The sequence below is a fragment of the Triticum urartu genome, chromosome 6A (genome assembly GCF_056163025.1).
Source record: "Triticum urartu cultivar PI428250 chromosome 6A, HENAU_Tu73, whole genome shotgun sequence".
NCBI lineage: Eukaryota > Viridiplantae > Streptophyta > Magnoliopsida > Poales > Poaceae > Triticum > Triticum urartu.
This window is the reverse complement of record NC_141878.1, coordinates 118,869,863-118,892,648: the sequence shown is the minus strand read 5'-3', so window position 1 is coordinate 118,892,648 and position 22,786 is coordinate 118,869,863. Positions and strand designations below refer to the sequence as shown.

At 48.2% G+C, this 22,786-nt stretch overlaps 1 long non-coding RNA gene across 2 annotated transcripts; it reads right to left on the bottom strand.

The window, feature by feature from the left end:
* Positions 1-12,401: 12,401 nt before the first annotated feature.
* Positions 12,402-16,044, bottom strand: LOC125516066 (uncharacterized). 2 transcript variants are annotated; one of them, XR_007287227.2, is made up of 5 exons: positions 15,166-16,044; positions 15,012-15,064; positions 14,055-14,348; positions 13,540-13,691; positions 12,402-13,448 (listed from the first exon to the last, which is right to left on the bottom strand). It is a non-coding gene; the product is annotated as an uncharacterized LOC125516066 (long non-coding RNA). The 2 variants fall into 2 exon arrangements; XR_007287226.2 differs by having other exon boundaries at positions 12,410-13,448; positions 13,540-13,621; positions 15,166-16,040.
* Between the last annotated feature and the right edge of the window lie 6,742 nt (positions 16,045-22,786).

Sequence of the window (22,786 nt, the reverse complement as noted above, 5' to 3'; positions counted from 1 at the left end):
TATCATAGTCATACCAGCTAGACCTCTAGGGTTTAGCCATTATGATCTCGAGGTAGATCAACTCTTGTAATACTTGTATTCATCAATATCAATCAAGCAGGACGTAGGGTATTACCTCCATAGACAGGGCCCGAACCAGGGTAAACATCATGTCCCTTGTCACTTGTTACCATCAACCTTATGCGCATAGTTCGGGAGCCCCTACCCGAGATCCGCCGGTTTTGACACCGACACCCCCTCTTTCCTCCCTCTCTCCTCTCCTTCCTTTCCCCTTCCCCCTTCCTAGTTGGACTAGGAAAAGGGGATTCCTCCTCCTAGTAGGAGGAGGACTCCCCCTCTCCTTGGCGCGCCCCAAGGCCGGCCGGCCTCCCCCCTTGCTCCTTTATATACGGGGGCAGGGGGCACCCTAGAACACACAAGTTGATTGTTTCCAGCCGTGTGTTGTGCCTCCCTCCACCATAATCCACCACAGTCATATCGTAGCGGTGCTTAGGCGAAGCCCTGTTCCGGTAGCATCATCATCACCGTCATCACGCCGTCGTGCCAACGAAGCTCTCCCTCGAAGCTCTACTGGATCGTGAGTTCGTGGGATGTCACCGAGCCGGACGTGTGCAGATCGCGGAGGTGCCGTACCTTCGGTGCTAGGATCGGTCGATCATGAAGACGTACGACTACATCAACCGCGTTATTGATAACCCACAAGTATATGGGATCGCAACAGTTTTCGAGGGTAGAGTATTCAACCCAAATTTATTGATTCGACACAAGGGGAGCCAAAGAATATTCTCAAGTATTAACAGTTGAGTTTTCAATTCAACCGCACCTGGAAGACTTAATATTTGTAGCAAAGTATTTAGTAGCAAAGTAATATGGAAGTGACGGTAACAGTGGCAAAAGTAATAGTATTGGTTTTGTAGTGATTGTAACAGTGGCAACGGTAAAGTAGTTAAGCAAAGATCAATATATGAAAAGCTCATAGGCAATGGATCAGTGATGGATAATTATGTCGGGTGTGATTCCTCATGCAACGGTTATAACATAGGGTGACACATAACTAGCTCTAGTTCATCAATGTAATGTAGGCATGTATTCCGAATATAGTCATACGTGCTTATGGAAAAGAACTTGCATGACATCTTTTGTCCTACCCTCCCGTGGCAGTGGGGTCCTATTGGAAACTAAGGGATATTAAGGCATCCTTTTAATAGAGTACCGGAACAAAGCATTAACACTTAGTGAATACATGAACTCCTCAAACTATAGTCATCACCGGGAGTGGTCTTGATTATTTTCACTTTGGGGTTACCGGATCGTAACACATAGTAGGTGACTATTGACTTGCAAAATAGGATCAAGAACTCACATATATTCATGAAAACATAATAGGTTCAGATCTGAAATCATGGCACTCGGGCCCTAGAGACAAGCATTAAGCATAGCAAAGTCATAGCAACATCAATCTCAGAACATAATGGATACAAGGGATCAAACCCTAACAAAACTATCTCGATTACATGATAAATCTCATCCAACCCATCACCATCACTACAAAAAAAAGACACATCCGTGACATTTTGGGCCGAATGAAATTTTTTTCTGTCATACATATGACACTTCTATGGCGATAATTGTGACAAAACCTGGTATCATCATAGATGTGGTGGGCTCCTACTTCTATGACAAAAAAATCATGACAGAAAATGGGCTTTTCATCCTGGGCGGGCCGGAGACGCAACTGCATGACATTCTTTGGGCCGTCCATGACGGAAAAAACCTGGTAGAAGCGAGGGCGAGGAAAATTTCGGGGAGTTCCCGGTTACGGTGGGAGGTCGGGGCCGAGCGATGCGCGTTTCTCTCGTACACGTACGCGCGTGTGTGCGAGGCGTTGGCTCTAACTGAACCCGAGCGAGGCGTTGGGCTCTAACTGAACCCGAGCGATTGCACTGCAGGCTACGCATTACTGAACCCGAGCGATCGATCGATGGCTGTTAACTGAACCCGATCGAGCGATTCCTTCGCTACTGCTGCTAACTGAAGCCGATCGATGATGCCTCTGGATGAACAGTGAGCGTTGCGGGGGGGTTGGATGAACAGTTCCCGGTAGGGGTGGATGAACAGGACCCCATGGTGTTGCCTCTGGATGAACAGGACCCCGATCGATCGAGCCGGTTGGGGCTGGATGAACAGGACCCCGTGGATGGCTGGATGAACAGGACCACCCCATGGAGGGTAGGATGAACAGTAGACGGTGGAGGGTAGGATGAACAGTAGCCCGTGGATGAACAGTCGTAGGTGGAGGCTGGAGGAGGTCGACGGTGGATGAACAGTAGCTCGTGGAGGGGTGGTTGAACAGGATCCTGTGGAGAGGGCTGGTTGAACAGTAGCCGGTGGAGTAGCGCGCGGTGGAGGCTGGATGAACAGGAGCCCATGGATGAACAGTCGCAGGTGGAGGCTGGAGGAGGTCGACGGTGGATGAACAGTAGCTCGTGGAGGCTGGAGGGGGTCGACGGTGGAGATGAACAGTATCCCGTGGAGTCCCGTTTTGCGGTACACCACACCCCTCCTGTTGAACAGGACCCCTGTTTCGACCATAGCGCTCCAACACAAGTTCGTTTCCTCCGTTTTGCGGTACGCCACACCCCTCCCGATCAACAGGACCCCCGTTTCGACCGTAGGAGGTCCATTTCCTCCGTTTTGCGGTACGCCACACCCCTCCCGATCAACAGGATCCCGTTTCGAACGTGGCCAGTTGAACACAAGGCCGTTTCCTCCGTTTTGCGGTAGCCAGGCCTCATTTCCATCGCCTGTTCCGTCCAAGCCCTCCCGATGAACACGACCACGCATTCCGTTCTGACCCAGCCGATTGGCTCCAACGTGTTCCGTTGCCTCCCCATGAACACGACGCATTCCATTGCCTCCCCATGAACACGACGACGCTGTTTCTCCGTTCTGACCCAGCCATGTACACGAGCCCTAGCCGTACGTATGCGCGAGTAGGTGTTCGAGACCCCGCCCGTATGTACACATACGTGGCCGTATTTTCTTTCTTGCACCCTGGCCGCTGTACGTACGTGTACATGCTACGTGCGCGCCTCTACTACGACACGTGTGTGCCTCTACATCGACCAGTATATATGTACGTACACGTTCGCGGCCAGAATGACAACGCTACGTACGATTCGACCAGGTGGGTCCCGACTGTCAGGCACTTCCTTGCGTGCGAAGATGTAGCTGGTGGGTCCCAGCAGTCAGGGGGCGAAATACGGTGGCCTGTCCGGTGGGTCCCGCTGTCAGGTGGAGGAATAATTATTTTGCACGTAATAAGGAGGCACTTCCTTATTGCGCCCGTGGACCCAGTTGTCAGCCTCTCCACGTACAATCCACGTTCGATGGAAGCCGTTCCTTGACCACGTTGACCACGCCGCGCCGAGAGCACCAGGGCAGTGGACGACGGCGAGGCCTAGGAAGGGGACGACGCGGAGCCGGGGAAGACGTGGCAGTGGATGCCCATGCGTAGAGGAGTACGAGGGTTCACTGGTTCGCTGCGGTGTGAGGCTGCCATTGCCGCAGAATAACAGGGGGTGTGGGTGAGTAGAAGGATGGCCTGGCCAGCGATGGGAGTAGTAGGGCGCGGTGAGGCCTCCGCCGCATCACAGCCGGCCACGGGAGGCAGGAGCACGAGGCACGACCGGCGCTGGTTTGGGCGGCTGGAGCAAGAAGACCAGAGGTTGAAGAAGCACTACGGCCGTTGGATGGACATCGTACGGTCACTGGAGCTAGAATCATGCATATTGACTAAGTTGACAAAGCCCTCCGTCCCTGTCAACTTAGTAGGCCCACAAGTCAGCCTGCCACTATACTGGGTCCTAGCTAACAGGGGGAGTATTCATTTTTTTGTGCGTAATAAGGAGGCACTTCCTTGCATGCGAAGATATAGCTGGTGGGTACGAGCTGTCAGCAGTGGTAACATTTTTTCGCGAAATACAGAGGCCCTTTCGGTGGGTCCCTGATGTCAGGTGGAGGAATCATTATTTTGTGTGTAATAAGGAGGCATTTCCTTGCGTGCGGCCGTGGACCCAGCTGTCGGCCTCTCCACGTAAAGTCCACTTCAGATGCATGTCGGTCGTTGACCATGTTGACCAGGCCGCGCCGAGAGCACCAGGGCGGTGGACGCCGGCGAGGCCTAGGAAGGGAACGACACGGAGGCAGGGAAGACTCGGCAGTTGTTTCCCACGCGGAGGGGAGTACGACTGTACGAGGGTTTACTGGTTCATCTGCCGTCGCCGAAGAATAACAGCAGGTGTGGGTGAGTAGAGGGATGGCTAGGCCAGCGATGGGAGTACGGTGGGGCGGTGAGGCCTGCGCGGCAGCAGAGCCGGCCGCGGGGAGGAGGGAGCAGGCAGTCCTGCCAGCGCCTGTTTCAGCGGCTGGAGCAGGAAGAGCAGAGATTGAAGAAGCACGACGGCCGTTGGATGGCCATCCAACAGTCACTGCTTGTGCGTCAACCTTTTTTTAGGAAAGCCTCAAATATATAGAAAATAGCATACAGCCCATCTGCCATTATTTCTAATAATTTACAGCCTATTTGCTAATTATTAAGGTTTTTCTTGGAGCCCATATTCTTTTCGTTAGCATTACAGCCCATATTGTGGCCACGGTTAAAAAATTATACAAAATTTTGCATATTTCGGTGCGGTCTGAACTGTTTTTAATCCTGAAATTTTGACTCACATTCAAACCGATTTTAAAAATAAATGTATATCAATATAAAATCCAACAAATTATCCACGCATAAAAATTAATGTAATTTCAAATCTCGAAATGAAAAAAAGATATTTGAAACTAATTGCCAGTTTGATGTGTTTTAAAAATGTACAGCCCATTTCTCATTACTGATGGGCCATTTTCTCGGCCAGCCGAATGAAAGCTCTCCTCGTCTTGAAAGATTTGCAGCCCAACAGGCCTGACAAAGCGACTTACTTGACAAATCACAAAAAAAAACTGGGATGTGGCCGTGGACCCAGCTGTCAGCCTCTCCACATACACTACTCTTCCGATGGAATGTCGTTGACCACGTTGACCACGCCGCGCCGAGAGCACCAAGGCGGTGGACGACGGCGAGGCCTAGGAAGGGGACGACGCGGAGCCGGGGAAGACGCGACAGTGGATGCCCACATGGAGAGGAGTACGAGGGTTCACTGGTTTGGCTGCGGTGTGAGGCTGTCGTCGCCGCAGGGCCTGGCTAGCGGTGGGAGTAGTAGGGGGCGATGAGGCCTCATCGGCAGCACAGCCGGCCACTGGAGGCAGGAGCAGGCGGTCTCCCTGGCGCTGGTTTGGGCGGCTGGTGCAAGAAGAGCAGCGATTGAAGAAGCAGCAGGGCCGTTCAATTCAAATCCAACGGTTACTAGTGCTAGAATCGTTTGTTGACTAAGTTGACAAGCCCTGCGTACGCGTCAACTTAGTAGGGCCACAGGTCAGCCTCCCAACCGGTGCGCCCCAGATGTCAGTGGGAGGAATCATTTTTTCGCGTAATAAGGAGGCAGTTGATTGCGTGCGGCCAGGCCAGCGGAGGGAGTAGGGTGGGCCGGGGAAGCCTACGTGGCATCACAGCGGGCCACAAGAGGAGGGAGCAGATAGTCCCGCCGGCGCTAGTTTAAGCGGCTGGAGCAGGAAGATCAGAGATTGAAGAAGCACGTCGGCCGTTGGATGGACATCCAACACTAACTGCTGCTAGAATCGTGTGTTCACTGACAAAGCCTTGCGTAAACAAGTCAGCCTCGAAATTTGTGGCGTGTATAGCCCATTTGCTATTATTTTTATAATTTTTACTCATTTTCTAATTCATATGGAATTTATTGCAGCCCGTTTTCTATTTTTAGAATTGCTGGCCATTTTCTGGTTAGTACCAGGGTCAAAAAATTAACTAAATATGTGGGAAATTTTGAAAATTCGCAAATTTTTGCTGGGGAACGAAATATTCTTAATCCAAAAGTTAATAGCCATACTAAAACAAATTTAAAAATAAATTAGTACTATGTCATGTTAAATCCAATGAAATACGTATAAGATATCAGTGAAGAACAAAAACAAAAAAAGAAACTTATATCCCATTTGCTATAAAAATTTTTGGAATTTTCAACCCCTTTTGATATTACTTTTAACAGACATTGACCATACTCTTAAGCCAGGCCGGAATGCATCCCTCCTCATCTTGAAAGATTTGCAGCCCAGTAATTCGGAGAAAACAAATAGGCCTAGCTTGGGTATTCTTCAAAAATAAATATTGGGCTACCTATTTTCCCAAAGAACTGGTGCATGAGCATTTAGCTTTATTTATTTACTTATTTATGTTTAGGGGACCATGACCATGTACCTGGGCCGGATTCATGTCAGATCCTCCCTTCCAGTTAATTATGGGCTTCTCTATTGAGACTTCATCAGTGGGCTGCATGTTATCAACAAGTGGAAAATGTGTTCCGAGTTTCAAAAAAAATGTGTTCCGTATGATAAATAGTATGCGCTACGTACGGTACAGGGCACTAAAGGATCGAACCATGCAACGACTTCCAAAACATTGTGTTTGTCGTTCTAACAACACATTTATTCAACCAACAGACGAAATATACTACTGATTGTACATTGAAAACAGCAGCAGTAGCAACCAGGGCTGGGGGTGCAACAGAAGCAGTAAGCAGGCCAGAAGAGTGAAGACGCAGTTCTCTGTTCCAAACCAAACATCAGCCATCATTACAAAAGGGCTACCAAAAAAACAAGAGTATGCATCAAACTAAATAAAGATCCTACTACACCAAGTGTACGCGTCTAACTAACTGGCTCAGCTAGACGTTACTATTTATTAAGCTGTGGAGATTGGCTGACGGCTTGAACCAGATGGGTGCCTGACGGGGGAAACTCCTGCCAGCAGGTCGAAGTCTGATACTTGCGACCCTCTCTCCTACTTTGGGCTGCAGAGCGTGGCGGCACATATCAGGGTATGGTGCATGCGGAGACGCATGGTACGCTATGTACACACAGTTTTTCCTGATGAACGAAACCGCGCTGCCATCATGATCCTTGCCGTCGGTTATCTCCTGGTTAATCGGATAATTCAGTCCGACAAACAGAGAGCGTGTACCAAGGCTACTTACCAGCCTCCAGTCAAAAATTCCTGAAGGCCCAGAGAAGTTGGGATCCTGCTCAAAGACCTTGCAGTGACTGTGATTGTATTCCGCGAAACAACACGTCCGGTACGTGCGAACGATCATCAATCTTTCGTCGTCGTCTGATCGAGCCAGGAACCACCTACAACTGCCATGCCGCTTTTCTTTGAAAGGTTCTGGGATTAGGAAGGGTAGGGACACCAGGAGGCCTACAACATCATATCAAGTTGGAGTCAAATAAAAAAGGGCTCTTGGTTTAGTCAATCTTAAGAACAGCATGTTATGAGCATGAGTATTTTTTCAGCAAATGTTGACAGTAATATAAGCAAGCCATCATGATATCATAGGAAAGTAACATACTGCTGTAACAGCCGTTTGTAGCGATGACTGGAATAGGCCAGCAATACGTCCAGCCATAGAAGGAGTCGACAGCGTAAATGAAGCCCTTGTGTTCAATGGCATCAGAGAACCATGGAGGATGTATGATCCTGTGATGGACGTGCAGATTTATCCACTTACCGCAGTGACCTGTCAGATAGGCGAGACCGCAGTTGAAGAACGCAATTAGCCTGAAGTCTTTATAATTCACAGATCTTGTGGGCACTTGGCAGATTACAACCTTGAGCAAATCAAACTTGGTATCATGTTGGCTACTGTAAGATTCTGAGCATTCTGGGCCGCGGTGCCAAAGCAGTGCAGTGTTAATCGAAGGAAGGGGGGTCAATCGTCGGGTGTAGACCTCCACGAGCATCCAGCTGCCGCGACCATCGACGAGCACCATCCAAGACGTGTTCATGCCGACCCAGTACATACCGTTAATGTAGTTGAGGCTGACGGGGATCGGATCGCAGTCAAGGGGGTTGATGCTCGCCACCCTACGATCGTTATGCTACGTGACATGTTGTTTCTGAAGATCAGGCGGCATCAGCAAGCAAGGAGCTGGCTTAAAAAGCTCCGGCCTGAGGGCTTTGAGTAAACAGTACCCCGACGAGCACGCGGCGAGCGTCATGGTACTGAGATTGTCCACATGCGAAACAATTAGCTTGATTACCTCTATGGGGAGCGAATTCCAGCCACTCTTTCGGCGGACGCTGCTCGGTTTTGCCATTGTTAGTGCTTGGGTTTCGGACGAGGGGGGAGGCGCCTTAGCGGGGATGGAAGATTGGACGAGATTATGTGCGGAAAAAGATGGAGAAGCGAATATGTGCTGTGGGAAGTGGACAGGTGATGATGACTACAGCACGCCGCTTGACTTACGAGACACATACCAGTAGCGTACGGTCATGTCGATGCCAGACAACTTGCTTGAGTGATCACAGTACTGGTACTCCCTACAATGCTATGCCCTAACTTGCTTGAGTAGAGTAGTAGAGTAGGACTCTGCTCTACTACTAGCACCGGAGGAGTAGTATATTCTAATCTAAAATAGTTACAAACTTCAATGCCCGATCGTGGAATGACTACGAACCGTGCTCAAAGACCGTGTCTACGTGGTGCTTGGACATGGGCGACAACCTCAACGCCAACGGTGCTGCTCCCGTTGCACCGTATGTGTTTCTGTCCTTCCTGTTCGAAATCGTGGTAGAATTCATGTTTCTACTCTATATCCTACTACTATGCTAGTCCACATGATTAGTTTCATCTCTGTTATAGCCTTCATGATTTATTTTGTGCTTATTCGGATTAAATCTCGTAGTAACTTGCTCATATATTCAACTGGCGCAACGTCCCCTACAGCCACTGCCGTTTCATGGACGGCCTGGTCGATGTTGGAATTTTGCTAGTAGGCCTTTATAAGGTGAGCTCTTCTACCACTTGTATGAGCATGAGAAGAGGAGACCTACACGTGCGCTCCTCCTCCTCGCTCGCCTCACCACTCCACGCCTCGTCACGACGTGCCGCGGATTGCGGGAGTGAGCCAAGCCGAAGACAGAGCTATACTCCCATGACCTACCCGGCCCGCACTATATAGTTTCTCACCACCATTTCAGATCATTGCGCCGCCAAGCAAGTCTTCTCCATCCCTCCTTTCGGTGTGCACCGGGAGAAGGGACAGCAGGCCTCCGGAGCCCCGCCTCTCATGATCCTGTACGGGAGAGGGGCGATCAGGTTTTTGGGGAGCGCACTCGCGCGACTGCTGGCAGCGACGACTTCGCGAACAATGACTTCTTCCCCGACCTCGGCAACCTCATCCTCGATGACATGGGCGACAATGTCAACACCGGCAACCAGTGAGATACAGGGTGTAGGAAGCGGTTTGGGAATTTGCATGCCTTTCCAACCAGTGAGATACTCCGTAAAAGGTACGACAGAGAAATAACCACAGAGAAGGAAGCTAAAAGTAAACAATCAAACAAGCATTTTTGCATTTGTTTTGCATTGAATCGTTTCACAAGCTTGACTAGTGTTGTTTTTCTACTTTTACAAAAACCGCATCGTAATGTTAAAACGTGCATTTGCATGTACATAAGTAATAGTAGTACTCCCTCCATCTAGGTGTATAAGTCTTCCCTCCTTCTTGGTCACGGTGCACAACCGAAGATGACTTATTGACCTGGACGGAGGGAATAGCACAGTCTGCAAGCATATATCGAGAGAGACGTATAGTGCGATAGTATATAGTAAAGTTTGTGCTATATGCACGTACTTGCAAAATGCGTACGAATACACATGGTTTCCAAACTTTCCCTTTTACATACTTAATTAAGGATGCTAAAAATTCCTGAACGTTCGGGATTTATCATTTGCGTCCCAAAACTAATGAGATCGCCTTACGAAACAAAAATTATACTCCTCCTAAAAGCCACAGCCCTCGCAGGAGCACTTGCGGCGCGCCACGAGTGCCCTGGTGCGCGGCCGTTTCCCAGTGCGCCGACACAACACCTCTTCCTCAGCCTCGCAACTCGCGAGGTGCTGATTGGCGGCTTGCCGGCGGGCGAGCGCGATCTCACCGGTGTGGTGATCCGGCGCCAACAGGTACTCCTCCTCGCTGGAAGCGTGCACCCGGTCCACGTACCGCCAAGCGTAGATGAGGCGCTTGGGCCCGACTGCACTCAGGGCATCGGCACGGGCGTCCTCCGCCACCCTCACGGCCCTCGCACGAGCCTTCTGCCAAAGAGCCAATTGCCTGACTCTCTCGGACACGACATAGGCCTCCCAGGCAGCTTGTTCCGCAGTGCGCTTCTCTTCCTCGGCCTTCTTCTCTGCCTCTATTTGGCGCGCTCTGCTGGAGGCAAAGCCTCCCACAAGGCGACATCCATTTCTTTCCAAAGCTCCTCAAGGCTGGGGGGCTCGGCGGGCGGCGCGGCGTTCTCCTCGTAGCGGGGAGCCGACGCGTCCTCCGGCGCGCGTGCTGGCAAGATTGGGAACACCGACGCGTCCACCTCGACGCGTCACGGCGAGGAGCGGAACGCCGACGCGTCCTCCTTGACTAGTGGCGGCGAGGAACGGAACGGCAACGCGTCACGTCGCGGCGAGGAGCGGAACGCCGACACGTCCTCCTCGACTAGTGGCGGCGAGGAACGGAACGGCGACGCGTCGTGTAGCAGCGAGGAGCGGAACACCGACGCATCCTCCTCGACTAGTGGCGGCGAGGAACGGAACGGCGACGCGTCGCGTAGCAGCAAGGAGCGGAACCCTGACGCATCCTCCTCGACTAGTGGCGGCGAGGAACGGAACGGCGATGCGTGACCGTCCGCGCGGTGCAGCGAGGGGCTCCTAGGGCTTGGGAGGGGCGATGCCATGGTGGTCGACGTGAGAGGGAGGGGGAGATAGCGATGAACGTGAACGTGAGGGGGAGGAGATAGCGATATTGTGGGAGACGCAGTATTTATAGCGAGCAATGGTACACCTACGTAAGATATGGACTGAGCTGCACTGACTTAACTGCCGGTCCAGTTGCATCACTGACATGTGGGCCAGACCCCTGTTGGGCCCATATGTCAGTGACCGAATGCACCTGCAGTTAAGTAACAGTTACATGGGCATATTTGTTGGAGTAAATTACGGGGGAGCGAAGGGGTGGAAATATTGCTGGTCACAACGGATTGGACGAGCGTGGGGGGAGGAGAGTCATGCATGCAGATTTTTTCACACGGGGTGGAGTGGTGGGACCGCTGGAGGGAGAAGGAGAGTTTGGCAGGCATATTGTTTCCACACATGAAGAGGAAAAGATTTGGAGACAAACGGGCTTCCTGCAGGTATGGGGAACGGTGCATAATAAGTCATCTTGCATGCCGGGCTAGGTATAGTCTCAAGTCATTAAAAACAAACACGCCCCACACATGTTCATATTTCAAGGTGCACTAAATTATTGCATGCGATGATTAAGGCTGGCCATAATGGTGGTATCTTAGCTGGTATCATGCACACGGGAATAACAAACATGCTGATGTGGCAAGGAATTAAAGAAGAGAGGGGGGTAGAGTAACTAGTGTTCATGCATGCATTGGTAAACACATTTTTTTGTGGAGAGCGACAGCACTAGTTGAGTACTTTTGCAGACTTCAGAAACTATTCCACAATGTGTCAACATTCACAATGTCAAATCAATATTTTTACACTCATTATAGAACATAGTTCTTATACTCATTATAATCATTACTCCCTCCGTCTAGGTGAGCAAGTCATCTTAGATTGTGCACCGTGACCAATGAGGGGAAAACGAAAGATCTTAATGTTTATTTGCTAATTAATAGCATTGCATGCAATGAACTAACCACTGCATGTCGTGTTTGGTAGTCTCAAGTCATTAAAAGCATGCACACCCACATCTTCTATTGGTTGATATGTCAAGAAACAAGAAACGAGGTAGAAGTTAATGCACCGCGCCGAAGTGTTTTGGAAGTATTGTAGATATTAATATTTTTAGTATAAACTAGTACAAATGCCCGTGCGTTGCACCGGGCGAAATATTAAATATAACTTGCTGCATGTGCCATTATGCAACACTTTTTAAATCCAATTTTTACAAACGTGGGAAATAAGGTTATGTTGAGTATTTCTTTTTGGACAATGAAATTTGGACGTACCCTAACAATGTTCGACATGACCTATTTCACCTCTCCGATGAAACAGTAGTTGTGTATGAAAGTCTTTCAATCAATAATATTTATTGTTGTACAGAAAACATGAATATTTTTAAATTTGAGAAGGTGTTTTTTAAAAGAAAGTGATAATGTTTTTAGAATGGAATCATTTTTATGGTCACAAACATTTTTTGGAATATTATATTTCATTTGTAATTTATTATGCACTGTTTTTTGGGCTTGGCCCATTGAAATACTTTTATTCACACACACGCAACACGCACGAACTCGATCTTTCTTCCCGTTCCCCATTCTCCTTCCCCACTGCTGGAGAGCGCCGCCGCCTCCCTTGTCCCTGTCTTCTGACTGCGCCGCCGGGACCTTGGGCGGCTCCTGCTTCCTCCCTGTTCCTTCCCATCCCACCTCCAGCAGGCTCCAACCATGGCGGTTGGTGGACGAGCAGCCGCCGTCTGGAAGCTTGTCCTTCGCATTCAACTTGGCAACCCCTCCTTTCTTATGCTCCAACCTTGGTTAGTTGTGGCAGTAGTAGTATAGTTAGCAGATTCAGATTTGCTTTGGTAGCTAGTCTTTGACACTTTATGATTAGTTACTAAACAATGTGTATGGCCCAAATGGTAGCATGTAGTCAGCATGAGAAAGATCTCTATTGCTCGATAGTGTACTGCTTACATATTCAAGCATCTTAATCCTAACAAAACAGAGCATCACAATTGCTTCAGGAATATGCAACGCTATACTCTGAGGCCACCTTCAGAGAACAAATCAGAAGATCTTGCAGCGTGTCGAGTCAACTCACGTACAACATTAATAGGTATTTTATATCCAGTTATCCACTATGAATTACTCTCTCGTGTGTGTGTGTGTGTTTCTTCTCTAGATACCAAGAATCATTTTTCGTGATTTACATTTACACACAAACATCCAATCTTACCGACACACGTCACTCGCATGCCTAGCTGCCTGACATGTTTTTGTGACAGATTGCTTGGCAGTTGCTAATCTATCCATGACGATGAACGCACATAAGTTTTAGCATGGCAAAAAAACGAGATGGTAGCATTTGGTTTTGCCAGGGTAGGGAAGAGCTAGGACAAAAAAAGGAGCTGGTGGAGATAGCTTAGCCTTGCATGCAAGAATAACATGTCGAAAGCTGGGAGGAGATCATGTGCGGATTGTGCTTGACTGTAGACGGACCGTCGAGCTTGAGTTTGACGAGAGGCGGCATAGCTCGGACAAATGCCTTCATGAGTAAAAAAATGTAAAAACTTCAAATATTTGTAGTCATGCATGAGAACAAAATTGTGCTAATTCACGAAGCTCATGGTCTGAACCTTAAGAGGCATTATTCTCTTGTCTTGTCAGCGTGCTACATAACCATAGTCAAAGCTCGAAAGTTGTTGAACCGTTATATGCCTGGATGCAAATTTTAAGATAGATTATTGCTTGTTTCATGGGCTCATGCAAGCATAGTATCATTAGCAATCTGGAGAGAGAAAAGCAACATTAGCAATGAAATGATCACATGAGACTGCATGCTTGATTTAAGTTGCAGAATAGCAGAGCACGCATACTCTTGTTTTAACATATATATGGCCCCATAACTGAGTGCAAAAATGGTAGGATAGTGCGCATATTCATTTATTAGTTGCTTAATCTGACAAGAAAGTAGAGATGACAGTAAGCAGAAAAAATCTAAAATATGTGGTAACTGAAATAGGCCTATTTTAATGGTCTGCATTAAGAGATTATGAAAAATGCATATGCATGTCAATCCAGCAAAGCTTCCACCCAAGCAGTCGAGCCTCTGGATGTCTGCTTTTTGGTGCAGTGGAAGTTGCTCGCTCACCTGAAGGCTCCTGGTCTCCTGGAGGTGATTGATTGGAACGGCAGCTGCCAGAACCGGAGCGCGACAGGTCAGAAACACAAGGCCAACACTATAGGTCGCAGTCGCAGTCACAGTTGCCGACGCCGGCTTCGATGTCTCACCCTCATCGTAATCCTGGTTGTCCCCTGCTTAGCCATTCCCGATGCCCGTCCTCATGAACTCCCATTGGCAGAGCGTGCACCAAGCACCATGGCCTCTCCTCCTCCCAGGCATCTATGTTGGAGATCCTCCTCCACCTCGCTGCACCAGGCCTCTCTATATATGCAATACCAGTACAACAAAACATCAAAATTAGCAAAGGGGGCATAGCAAACACATTTGACACCCCACAAATCCTCGACAATTATCAACATAAACATACAGATACCCCGCTACCCACCCCGAGTTGGTCACACCAATTTTTGGATAAACGGATGGTTTGCTCTACATTACATATTTCAGTCAGAAGTATAGCACATCAAATATCATGAGTGATCCAAGTTGTTCACTTGCACTTGCAGGCTAAGAGCTTTGAGATTTTAGTTGGCAGGTAAATAGGGAATTGTCTCCTAAAGTTCATATATGCTACTATAAAATAGTTTCAATAGAGGTTCTGAATTTTGATGTATTAAAATTATCATCATTTTAATGTGGGAAAAATCTTAAAGTTATATGGTGAGCTACTTAATTAAGAGCAACCTCAGTTTTGATGGTATCTATGGCAGAACTTGTCGAATTGTGTAGTCCAAGTAGCTAGCTGCCTTCAAGAAAGAAATCTACAGTGGCACATCTGCTCTCTGAATGCATTGGCAAGAAACAAAACAACACCTAGTACCATCCATCTGCTATGGCCGTTTCATGCAGTTTAACTAAGCACTAACAGGTAATTATATAACAGAAAACTTGGCGCATGTCACTTAGCTTGGGCAAGCAACATACCTCGTCCTCTTGGTTAGTCCAAACAAACTGTACGCTGAGCCTCAACTCACCACCTGCACATTTTACGACATCCATGAAACGAAAAAAATAAACATAATTGTCAACCAACAAAACCAAAACACAAATAGAACATCAAATTTTAGCATTTACTCGCCTTCTTTCACCAATCCTAGAAGAGCTGCCAAGTACTCAGTCTTCTAGCGCCTACAGGAGATTAGTCCTGCTAGATTTTGCACAGAGCAACGAAAGAGAAAATCCAACTCAGAGTCAGTTTAACACGCAAGAAAGGAGTGACCAACAATGGACGAACCAATTGCCATCCCAACAGCTGCAAATCTCGCAAAGGCGGACATAGCAGACAATCCCGTGTCCTAGCAGGAGCAAACAGATGCAATCGTTGGCGCTATACCCATTCTAATCGCCATGAAAAGGAACAATGTAAGATCACCAGCGGCAACATCAAGCCCCGTGTAAGTCCGTTCCAATCACACCCCAGTGCACAAGCACATGGACGGTGCGTACAAATTAGCAACGGCAGAGCCAGCCAGTGCCCACCTCAACATTCACCCCGTCCTCCGCAGCTACTACCCAACATCCAGGCCCATGACCCTCCGGATCCCGTGGGAGTCGTCGGTGCCCGTCCGGAGTGGCGGCACGGAGGGGATCAGGCGGCCGCCCATGGTGGGGAAGGAAATTCTCCCGGAACCTTTGGTGGCACCCCGTTCCACATGCCCACCATCCTCCCCCATCTCTTAATTTCGGCTGAGAGGCAGGCGAGCAACACCTGCGTGCCTCCACCCTCTCCAGCGCTTCCGGTGGAGGTCGAGGCGGACGGGGAGCGGGGATGGACTGGCGGATCCGGCGCGCCTCAACCGGGACGAGCTAGTCCCTCACCGCGTCGCCTTCTCCTCTCGCTGACCGTGGCAGACGCGGCACCGGATCGAGCTCCTCCTGGCGGCTGCTAACGGGAGGCGAGGGAAGGCACGGATAGAAGAAGATAGAAGATATTTCCTTTCTTTTTTACAACCCGTGCACTTTAGATAGTACCGCGGGATTAATACCAGAAACTACAAGCTTTGCTTTGTAAAATTTCCGAACAAAACGTTTTCTAACGTAAAAAGGGACTGTGGGTTCAGTTGTCCAAAACCACAAGGACCATTGTGTAAAAAGGACACGACGGTGAATCCGGAGACTCAATCTATGCTTTATTATTAAAAATAGGGAGAGATTTGGTCGTGGGATTTCATTGATGCCTGTCAAAGCATTGGCAGGTCTGCTATGTGTGACCTGAAGATGAAAGCGTTGAGCATCTCGAAGTTGATCAACAATCTTCAATTGTCAAAGATTAGCCGTTCGGCTAATAAGGTGTCACACTTAATCGCTAAGTATAGCTTTGATAATAGATTAGATGGTATTCTTGTAAATAATGTACCGCCCTGTGTGGTGAATATTGTATCGAATGAGTGTACTAGTGTGGCTGGTTAATTAATATAAGGTGGTGTTCAAAAAAGTATAAATTTAGTCAAACACTTTGCAAACGGTTGACGGGAGTAAAAAGGATCAGAGGGAGTATCATGCATGCGGAGTAGGCAAAAAATTGCTTGTCTAAAAAGGCAAAAAAATTGCTCATTTATAGCCGGTCGAAGTCTCAAAGGGCGCGACCGCGCGAGGGAGGCGAAGGTCGTGGGAGGCGCGACGTTTGACGGAATTAAGTGAAGTTACATCCACGCGCCGGCATGGCGTGCGAATAGGCAGAAGCTATACCGTCAGGCCTAGGATATGGGTCTAGTAGACATGACATCTAGTGGGTCCCGCATAGTTCTCGAGAACTCTTTGGGGGCTTGCAGTCGTTTATCCACCAGGCAAGCCAGCAACCCCACGCCGTTCGCACGCCCTACTCGTCCCCGTCTTCTAGCTTACAACAGTTCGCTCCCAGTCGTCCCGTCCTTTCACATTAGTTCGCTCCCAGTTTTTTTGCGGGGTACAACAGTTCAACTTCTCCTAACCCTCCTCCAAAATCCATGGCCTCCCAAATCTCCATGGTCGCTGCTGAGTACCAGGTTAGAGCCATCACCGGCGATCAGTTCATCGTCATCTACACACGTGGATCCAAGACGGTGAAAGCATGGCTTGCTCGCTTCCTACGCATGTTCAGTTCAACGGATGAGTGGGTCGCTGGGCTAGATGTTGAGTACACCACAGTCCTGGGACGAGAGAAGGATCTAAAGGACGAAGAGAGGAAGAAGCCCGTCATGATCCAGGTTTGCGTACATAACGTTTGCTTGGTCTACCACATATGCCATGCCGACGTTGAGTGCCAGGATTTTAAGAACTTCCTCAAGGACAAAAGAGTGAAATTCGTTACTATAGGCTTTAATAACGACAATGACATCCTGCGTCGGATAGGTATCGTTGTAGGCCAGCCCTTCAATCTCCAGAAGGCAAGCCTGGTGTCCTCCTCTCAACCTTCATTGTTGACCCTGGTAGCAGCCATGATTGATCCTTCATACGCTAAACAGAAGAAACCTCATCACGAGTTTCATCATGCATGGGAGTCGAAGACATTAGATGAAGATCACATCCTGTACGCAGCAATGGATGCCTACCTTTGTTTAAATATCTACAAGGGTTGGATGAAGAAGCAGAGCCCAGTGTCCGGTTCAAGCAAAGAAGCGTCAGCGAAGAGGAAGAGGAAGAGGGACGAGGACGAAGTCGAGGACGTGGACTCGAACTCCAAGTAGGTGGCAGTGTCGTCGCTCATGATGGTTCTACTACAGTGTCAAGCGGACTAGTTGCTTATTAGTTTATTTTCAAGGGTGTGTTGTGCTGAGGCCCCAGCAGAACTATGTTTATGTTCTTTCTCGTTATTTGAACTCTTTAGTACGTACAGTAGTACTAGTACTATGTCTTACTACTGTTCTTCTTGCAGTTGGTACTACTGCTCATATTTTCGTGTTCCTACTGTACTTAATACGTCCGTACTAGTAGTATAATTTGGGTCAGTCGATTTGTGAAAGAAGTTCGACGGAGCGAAGGAAGAAGATGGTAGAAGAGGTGGAAGAAGCCCTTCTAGCCATCCATGTTGCATCAAACGGCTCACATGAGTCAACTGACCCAAATTGCTCCTTCAGATTGCAGGATCCACGTGGCATTCAAGGTCTCGAAGGTAGATTCCGCGTCCGCACCCGGTTTGCGGGCTCGACGCGCGCGCGACCGGCTGCCGTCGCGACAGCCACCATGCGCGCCTCCTCCGCGCGGACGGAGACGACAATGACACGCTGGTTCCTCCTCGCCGGCGTGCTAGAGCACGCGCTCGTCCTCCTCTTCGTACGCTGCGTGCATAGACGCGGCTCCACCAGCTGCTCACGTGCTTGGCAGCGCGGCGGCATCGCGAGGAGGGACTGCAGACGACATGAGCGGGCGAGCCTTCGGCTTCATGGCACAGGGATGGCGGTGACACAGCGATGATGGGCGAGAAATTGTTGGCCGGAGCAGGCGGGTGCCGGCATGCGCAACGGCGGCGGCATATCGATGAGTGCGCGTGTGGGAGCTTACTTTAGTTTTATATATAAGGTTGGTCAAACTTAAAAGAAAACCGTACTAGTACACATAAACATTAGACTTAGGCAGCGCTTTTATTAGTTACTAGCTTATGTTCTTGCCCATTGTGACCAGGCTTAGTACCACGGCCACGATACGGAATCCTGTGCAAGCGCGTGAACCGCGGCCGCACGGTCGATCGAACGGTGCGTCACCGTGTCGCGCTCGAAGGACATCCACCGAACCTTTTTGTGTGTGTGTGATAACAATCCTCAAATATTACTCAACTTTTTTCCTGTGAAAGTTCTTGACACTGCAATATTTCCATATATTTGAATTTAGCTCCAGTTCGTGTTTATTTGGATTTGGACATTTTAGGTGCGCCCTAGTTTTTTTAATACTGATTTTGTGTGTGCGACTGAGAGAGAACGTGTGTATGTGTCCATATGTGTGTTGTGGCCGAAGGGCAATGTGGAGACGATGTGCGTGTGATACAGACATAGAGAGGTGTGAATGTGCAAATGATCGTGCATGAGTGAGACATAGACAAATGCCGATACATTGTGTATTACATGAGAGAACGGTCTTCTAGTTTACTTGTGTGTGTGTGGGAGAGAGAGAGGGAGAGGGAGAGAGAGACAGACAGAGAGAGGAGCATCCGTAACACAACAACCATCTCTCTCGATTCGTCCGCCCCTCGCACGGTCGCATGCAACACATGCATCAACGCGCACATTTTGAAACCCTCACCCGGCCCCTACCCACCTCAAGGCTCGCACAATCTCTTCGTGAATACCCATTTCTCTCCTTAGATTTGTTTTCTCTCAATATCTGACACACACACACACACAGAGAGAGAGAGACACGCAGCACAACACACACACACACACACACACTCCCCCGAGCACACAATTCATCCCCATCCAAGATTATATGGCGACCACTCTCGCTTGTGCTTCTTTGCACCCCAACATGCACAACACCTCAATCTTCAAAGAGGGCAACGAGCAGATCGAAGACGGCGACCACACCGCGCTAGAGAATGCGGGGTCATTTGGAAGCAGGGTGATGTGACGACGGCTGACTGACTCCTCCCCCCACCCTATCTCTCTCTTGCACAAAATTACCAGTCCCTCTCTCCCCCGCACAAAATTGTCAATCCCTCAACCCACGAGATCCTTCCCCTCTCGTCCATGTTTTTCCTGCTCTCTTATCAAACATGTTGTCTCTTCTCCTTCCACGTATACAGAATCCAGATGCACACGCATCTCATGTATATTACATGTATGCATCTTTCTCACAGACCTAACTTCTTCCTCTCTCTTTCTCTCTCTATCTCTCTCTCTCTGTCTCGTTAGGTTTGTCTCCTACTTTCTCGTCCACATACATACAATCTTTCCCGCCCTATCTGCTCCATCTTCAAAAGCTCTCTTTGCATGTTTCATTCACACATTGGGATATGTCAAAATGTTGCTTCTATAATGGCCGATGTAGAGTTATGGTTGTTCTTGTTGCATCCTACAAAGTAATGACTATGAAATGCATTTAGATTCTCATTTGACTGGGATTATGTGAGTTTGAGCATGTTGTGAAGTACTATAGACCTTGTATACATCTTGGGATTCGACAATGATTGTAACTATTGAATTGTATAGACCATTACATTCGAAGTCAATAGCCTAATATATTTATTTCACAATTTCAACAAATGATTAGTTCACTACAAACTAAGAAAACAAATGTGTACTCCCTTCGTTTTTATTTAAGTCCGCGTATTAGCATTGGTCAAAGTCAAGTTTTGTAAACTCTCAGAAAGCTTATAGCAAAAATATTAACATATACAATAACAAATAAATACCATTAGATTCATTATTGAATGTACTTTCACATCATACATATTTGTTATGGTAATTGTTTATATTTTTCTATAAACTTGGTCAAACTTTAGGAAGTTTGACTTCGGTCAAACCTAATATGCAGAGTTTACTACTACTCACTAGTTGCTTAGCCGAATCACTCAACGCGCCACATGGGGAGTCCAGTGTCACAAAATTTTGAGGTCGGCGGGAAAATCTCCCGCGACCCTAATTCGAGCAGTGGGAAGTTACCATCATAGCCTTCGGAACAGGCCTACGGATGATGCTTGGTAGGGGCTGTTTTTGTAACTTCAGGTTCACCCTACCCAGCCAACCCCACCCCGGCACCCAGAGTAGTACACCTGAATACTCCCCTATTCCTATCCCCACCGCAAAATAGACTTCTCCACGGCACCGCAGCCTTCGTGCTCCTCCCCTTTACATCGGCGCACTCGTCCACCGCAGCGCATCTGCCTCATCGACGACCTCGTACGCCGCACTGGAGCCGGTCCACCGTCGTCGTCGTACACGGAGCCTCTTCCCCGGCATCGTCTTCCACGGTCTCGGATCTGCTTCCCGGAAGCCGACGCCAAGCGCAGAAGTACCACCGTCGTGGACAATGAACTGACTCCCGTTGCCGACCATGACTCACAGAGGCCGCCGCGACCATCGTTCTCCTCCTCGATTGGTAATGTGTGTATTGAATCACTTAGCAGTACATGTGCAGTTCCAATTTTGTTCATACCTACCCTTCAAATTTCCTGGGTGCTATTGTTCCCTTAAAAGTAATTGGTTATAGCCTCCATTGTCCAACAGAATATCAGCTTGTAATTGTGCGTCGCTCCTGTATCGCGCTGTGCTTGGGTAGGTTTTTCATCTGCAACCAGTAGTGTGGCAAATGATGGAAAGGTTTTTAGAACTAGCAAAATGCCCATGCGTTGCACGCATCAAGATGCATTTGTATGAGTAGTTTATCTTGTTGGAGATGCTCTAACATGGCAGACGAGTGCTTTAATGTTGCCCACAAGATGCGCGAGTATTACTAGTAGTATATTTTTCATGCCATGTTGAGATTTTAAAACCACGAGTGCAAACATGCAGAGGGTCAATGAAGACCAAACACGGGATATTCGGGACATCTTCAAGGAGCGTGGCAAGTTAAAGAGGAGCTACACCGAACCTGTAAAATGAGCTTTGGTAAGTAACACCCTTTCAATTACTTTCATGTAGCCTCGTGTTCTTCAATGTGTATATGTTGTAGTTTCTGTTTCTCTTAAGCGTGGTGTTCTTCGATGTGTGATAAGAAGAGTCTTAATCGTCCTAATGCTTTCGTTTTTAGCTTGATGTAGGAAGTGGGTGTTCTCACCTTGTAGTCCGTTTTATTTATTTTTTCCTTTTGAATTCACTTCTCCGAGTTCTGTTTATCTGGCTTCTACTAAATGGATCTAGGTTGCTCTGAGTATTGATCTAAAAAGAAGTAACTTCATGTCAGGATGCAGTTCCTGCGAGGAGGGAAGTATGGTCAACCTCGAGATCATGTTTCCAAAATGAGGCTGGATTACACACAAGGTGCCAGTTCCCTAATGATGCTGGATTAGACACAAGGTGCAAATTCCCAGATGATGCTGGATTACACACAAGCTAGGTGGAGTCGTCAGCTGTTCGTGTCCTCGTGGCATTAGTAAAGGCTGAAAGAAAGCATGCAGCAGCCCTTAAGAATGGAGCTGAGTTCCTAAAAAAGCAAAAAGAGCAATCAGATGCTCTCTTCACCCAAGCCAAAGAAGATATGGAAGAAGCCAGAAATAAGCTAGCAGAGGCAGAGTAGGCTAGGCGTCTCCTGCTATCTAAAACTGTTGTCAATATAAAATTTCCTTCATAATAGCTAGGTTCAAATGTTTATCCAGTCAGCATGCCTGTTGTGATGTCCGTCCATCTACTGATGTGGCACAAAATGTTTTTTTTGGGTCATGTAATAACAGCAATTACTTTCCAAACAATAACAGACAAAGCATTGGACATGGTATAGTTCACGCGCAAGCTCGACATTCCAAGTTCAACTTCCACATCAAACTCATGTTCACAGATATATGCACATTCATACATAATGTACACAACCATGATTCACTTCAAAGCCAAAAAAAATGTGAGGCGAGTTATAAATAAAGAAAATCCTCTACTAGTTCCTGCTACCAGTGCGAGCACAACAAGTCAAGACCATGCGTAAATTAATTATAATTTAGTCATTTTTTGTGTTCTAAAATGCCTGTCGGCTCGCGGAAGGACGTGTTGCCGGCACACGCGCGGATTCAATGAAGGCAGGCAGGGCAGTCTTAAGCTGGTTGCACGCGGTGAGGAGGCGTGCTTAGCCGGGCCTGCAGC